Genomic DNA, 6000 nt, shown 5'->3' on the forward strand with positions numbered 1-6000 from the left:
GTAATCCCTCTTCTAGGCACACATCCAAAGGACATATAATCACCATGCCATAAATATATCTGTGCTACCATGTGTATTGCAGCACTATTCACAGTAGCCAAGATATGGAAACAACTTGGGTGTCTGTCAATAGAGAAATAATGGATAAATAGAATATTATCCAATCTTTATAAAAAGAGACATCCTGCCATTTGCCACAACATGGAAGAGCATGGAGCATATGTTGCTAAGTGAAGCAACCCAGACACAGAAAGACAAATACTGCATCATAAGACAAATACTGCATCACTTCACTTGTAGGTAGAATCCAGAGAGAGAGAGAGAGAGAGTCAAATATACAGAAAGAATAAAACAGGAGTTAACATGGACATGGGAAAGGTAGAGATGGAGACATGTATGTTAGAAGTTATACAGTAGCAGATACATAGGATAAACAACTCCAGAGATCTGATGTACATGACAACTATAATTAATAAAACTATACTATATTTGGGATTCCTGCAAAATAAGTAGATTTTAGCTGCTCTTGCCACAAAAACAAATAAAAATGGGTAACTATGAGATGATAGATATGTTAACTGACTTCACTATAGTAACCAGTTTACTTGGGGAGGAGAATTATCTACCATAATGGAAGGTTCTAAGCATGTGATATCAAATCCTGTATGATTTCTTTCTCTTAAATGAAAAGTGGCTCAAACTTGAGGCTGTTGCCAAGTTATGGAGATGACTGTAGCTTAGCCTTGGAAAAGTGCTCTGGATAGTGTCACGGGAGACCTGATTTGTGCATTCTTTCCTTCCAAGGAGGGTGGGTAATAGGTTGGGTGAAAGCATATTATTCATATCTCTGTACATAGGGAATTTTGAATAATCCTCAAAAGTATGTTTAAGTCTATGCTTTGGTAGGTAAACTGGCCTAGACACACATATTATTATTAGGTATTTGGGAAAACTTGTGATATGAGTAGAAGCAACACACTCTCAAATACTGTGAACTAAACATACATTTAGGTTGATGAAAGGAGGGAAGCCATGGGAATAGCAACATTAGGTTTCTTTCTTGTGCATTTTCCTTCACATTTCAAAGGCCTTCACAGTAAAAATATACTTGCGAAGAGAGGTATGAAGCTGAGAACTTCTTTAACATTCTGCATATGGGAAATCAGAGATAGTCTACAAGAATACTATTCATGCTAATAAATTCATCAAAATTGCAGAGTACAAGGTTAACACTCACTCAAACGGCAGTTGTGTTAATATGCATTCAATATAAATAATCCAATAGTAAGATTACAAATGTAATTCCATGGATAATAACCTCTGAAACCATTGAATACTTAGAAATAAATCTAACCAATGAGATGAAATACTCGTAACCTGGTAAGAACAGAATGTGACTGAAAAGAAGTAGAGAAGGTACAAATAAATGAAAAGGCATCCTGTATTCATAGACAGGAAGACAAAACCTAATACACAATACTACAAAATGATCCAAAGACGCACAACAACTACTATCAAACTGGTAACAGCCATCTGTGCAGAAACGGAAAAGATAACCCAAATTTTTTTATGAATTCTCATATGTTTCAAATAATCATAATAATGTTGAAAAAGAATAGCGTTGGAAGATACGCATTCATGAGATTGAAATCTACAAGAGGAAAAGATAGAGAAATTCAGACAGCAGGGTCCTAGCATGGGGGCACCCGTAAGTATCAGAGATACGGAATAGAGAGCCCAAAATCCAATGCACACATACACAGTCAACTGATCTTCCACAAAGGTGCCGAGAAATGGGAAAAGGAAGGCCTCTTTAACAAATGACGGTAAAACTGCATATCCTCATTTGAATAAACAAACTGAGCAGTGTGCTCAAGATTGTGCTTCTTCCTCCATTTACAAGACACTGGAGCTTTACAATGAGCCCAGAGCGAATCTTCATCCCGTCCCCCATGCCCAGAGAAAGTCCTTGATATCAGGAGTAAACAGCAAGGACAGACAAATGAATGTGCTGCCATGAAACCTAACAGTTCAGAAGGTGAGGATCAGTTTCTCCCAAGCATCTGGGCACACTGTGGAAGAACTGTTGTCTCCAGGATTAAGTAACTACAGAACTGTGTCCCAAACCAAAGGCTTTAACATTTTGCAGTGGCAGAAGCAGAGGCAGAAAAGAGGTGTCCTCAGAAAGACCATCTTTAAATAATAAAGCAAGAAGAGGTGATCACAGACAGGGTACTCGCACTTCTCACCACTATGACATTAATCTCTGACAAGAACAAACTTCATCCATGTGTTCTTTTTCTTCTCTTTCTACATGTTCACTAAGCCTCCCAAGCAGCAGGCAGAAGCTGAAGTCTCCTGGGCACCTGCTTTATTAGATTCCACCTGTAATCTTGTTGCCTACCTGGAAAGGTATCTTCTTCACTGTTGAGATTTTCCAGAATCCACTCTTTAGAACCACCAACATCAGAGTAAGTCAGAGAGAGGTACACTCACTTCTACTCCAGCTGAAGCCACGTTGGCTCACACATCCCCTGGCTGGTCCTCTGGGTTCACATGCAGTCATACAGCCCCTCTGATCAGAGTTATACACTTGCACAATTATTAGCTCTCACTAGACTCCCAATATTCTTTAACCGGAACCCAGAATCAGGTTTCTATATATTACAACGAACAAGTTTGTTCCTCAGCAAGTGAGCTACTTCAGGGTACATACCATAACCAGGGAGTTATGAACTCTGCAATTAGACAAAAGAAGACGCCATGAGGATCAGATTAATTCTTCTGTGCACCCCCGCCCCCCGCCCAGATCTGTTAGTCTCTTGATGACTTCAGAAAACTAGTTGTAAGACAATGGTTGCATCAAAGGCCAAGAATCAAAAATGGTAGTACAGAGGACACCTGTGGAAAAGACAAGACCCTTTCCCACAGAATTTATCTATGAAGTTTATTTACATTGGCAAATACACAATGCCTAAACCGAAGAGGAAAACTGGTGTTGAGGAAAATTCCTCTGCATTACAGTTGATAATGGATGCTGTCATTTAAAAACATTCAGATACATCACGTATCCAATGGGAAGACACTCCCACTGAATTCCACTCCCACAAAGAGAATTGGACATGTGGTACATAATGTGCCTTCTCAGACTATCACAATTAACAGAAGGAAAGAAATCAAGAAAGAAACAATTCTTTTTTAATTTTGTTTTCTTTTGAAGTTTAAGTCTCAGGATGTATGTGCAGGACTGTGCAGGTTTATTACATCAGTGAACATGTGCTATGGTGCTTTGCTGCATGTATCAACCCATCATCTAGGTTTAAGCCCTGCATCCATTAGCTATTTATCCTGATGCTCTCCCTCCCCGATCCCCACCTGACACGGCATTCTTTACAGGACAGAAAAAGGGGTTCTTACCTCGTCATCATCCTCAGAGGTGGTGCTCCTGAAATCCTCAGGAGGAGCTGGAGGGAGACAGAATAAAAGTCAGTCCCCTGGTGGCTGAAGACTGTGAGTAACTCAGGAAGCTTTGCTGGGTGTGGCATATGGAGTGTGGGACTGAAGATTCTGAGACGGTCTCAGAGAAACAACTATGGTCAAAGAGTACCATGAGGGAGTCTCACCAGTTATCTTTCATCTTAGACAATGCCAAAACCTGATAATACTCTTGCATTCCCAATTCCCAAAAGATATTAACCAATCAAAAAGCAAGGCTTAGATGTTTGCTGTGATACAGTCAGGAAAAACTGGTCTCCTGGGAAAAGTAATCATTAAATACCAGAGCAAGAAACAATGGTTACAAATGCAGCCCATAAAGCCCATGGACACACATCCTCTCATCTCTATTTTATTAAAACACAACAGGAACAAGTCAGACCTCTACAGCTATTTTTGTTTTTGTTTTTTTTTTTTTTGGTTCTGGCTTCATAGCCCCCTTCCTAGGTTCCAAAGCAACAGGTGTAACCTAAATGCTCCCAGAAATACTCCTAGGGTATCATTTTCATTTTGTTTGTTTGTTTGTTTGTTTGAGACAGAGTCTTGCTCTGTCACCAGGCACTAGGTTGGAGTGCAGTGGCGGGATCTTGGCTCACTGCAACATCTGCCTCCCGGTTTCAAACAATTATCCTGCCTCAGGCTCCCGAGTAGCTGGGACTACAGGCACACACTACCATGCCCTGCGAAATTTTGTATTTTCAGTAGAGACAGGGTGTAGCTTTACTTTTATTATAGAACAGCCTTTAACAGGAAATGGATCACAAAAGGAAAGGAACATACATTGAGTGCTGACTATATGCAAGACATTGTTTTAGACACCAAAGCTGTCTTCTCATTTCATCTCTGCAATCGCTGTGTGAAACAGGCACTATTCCTGACTTATTTTGACACTGAGGCTCAGAGCAATCTATAAAACAAACGACAATGTGGGTAGCCCCAGTAATTGTCCCTGTTTTTTATAACCTGTTCAGTATTATAAGCATCTACACTTCAGAAAAAAGAAAAGGCATAAAAAGGATACAATAGTAAAATAAATAAAAATTTCAACAAAGAATAAAAGGAAAAATAGCCATTCTCTTACCTCTCTGGATGGGCATGGAACTTCACCAGACTGCTAGAGAGCTGTCTCTCTGCTTCTAAGTCCTCACTGAACTGACTCTGTTCATCTACCAGTCCTTCTAGCATCAGCAGCAACTGAGAGAAGAAGAGAGAAGAAGCAATACAAAAATGGCACAGTGAGACGGGAAGCCACAGTTCATCTTGAGAAACAAGAAAATGCATCAGCACATACCATGACATAAAAAGCCCGCTATCTTAGTACTTAAGCTTTTGACAGTATTGTACAGTTTTCAAATCAATATCATATTCACTATTTTTTAAATCTTTAAAACCCTGTAAGGTGGAATTCAAACATGGGAGCAAAAAGGACAAAAAGGAGAGAGAAGCTAGCAGCACAGGAAAGCAGCTGAGAGAAAGGAGTAAGAGGGAAACGGGACAGGCAGGAGGGAAACATACATAATAGGGGTTACCAGTATTCTTCATTCATTCAATCAATATTTATTGAGCACCTTCTATGGGAAAGACTCTGTTCCATGTTCTAAGGGAAAGCCTACTATCTAGTGGAGGAAAAAGACATTCATTAATCATAGACGTGTGTCATTGTGAGTGTAACAGTGCTATAAAGATAACGAGCTACGATCATGTATAACCAACAGAGTTGTTTAAGGCACAGTTGAGAGCCAGAACGGAGAGGGGTGAGTAGTTAGTGAGAGAGATGCTAATGGAGACAGGAAGTACAAGCAAGTAAGTCTGTTGGAAAAGAAAGGATAAACAGGGCTGGAGCTACGAAGAAAGTTGGGGCAAAGGCAGGGGCTTCTTTCTCTTTTTTTAACTGGGAGAGATTTTAACATGGTAAAATGCAGAGAGGAGAAAGATTCAGCTGAGAGGGAGATGACTTATGCATGAGTGTGAGGGATAACCATTGGTATGTGTCCAGAAGAACTACTGCTCTTTACAGAACCACACATCAGAAAGAGGCATCTACAACTGCTACTGATCAAAGTAGGAAACTTTAGAGGTTTCCCGATGAAATAACATTTATGAAAAACCAATACCACGGTTTATTTCACAGTAGAAAAACAAGGTTTGTGCTGGGTGTGGTGGTATGCACCTGCAGCTCCAGCTACTCAGGAGGCTGAGGCAGGAAGATGCCTTGAGCCTGAGTTTGAGGCTGCAGTGAGCCATGGTCGTACCACTGCACTCAAGCTTGGGTGACACAGTGAGACTCCACGTGTGTGTGTAGAGAGAGAGACATTGAGAGAGAGAGACAGACAGAAAGAGAGAGAGAGAGAGAGAGACAGAGAGAGAGAGAGAGAGAGTCTCTATTCCAATGACTTACCTGTTGTCTTTGTTTTCCTGAAATTTCTTGATCCTGGGATTCTACTGAAGCAACTTTTTGCCAAAGAAGTAATACTTTTTGGTCAGGCGTTCTACAGCTGGTATGTC

At 40.4% G+C, this 6000-nt stretch overlaps 1 long non-coding RNA gene across 1 annotated transcript; it reads right to left on the reverse strand.

Moving 5' to 3' along the window:
• Nucleotides 1-1953: 1953 nt before the first annotated feature.
• On the reverse strand, nucleotides 1954-4673 carry LOC141583194 (uncharacterized). The gene is made up of 3 exons (XR_012515901.1): nucleotides 4577-4673; nucleotides 3418-3464; nucleotides 1954-2738 (listed from the first exon to the last, which is right to left on the reverse strand). It is a non-coding gene; the product is annotated as an uncharacterized LOC141583194 (long non-coding RNA).
• Between the last annotated feature and the right edge of the window lie 1327 nt (nucleotides 4674-6000).

This window comes from Saimiri boliviensis, assembly GCF_048565385.1.
Source record: "Saimiri boliviensis isolate mSaiBol1 chromosome 19 unlocalized genomic scaffold, mSaiBol1.pri SUPER_19_unloc_1, whole genome shotgun sequence".
Lineage (NCBI taxonomy): Eukaryota > Metazoa > Chordata > Mammalia > Primates > Cebidae > Saimiri > Saimiri boliviensis.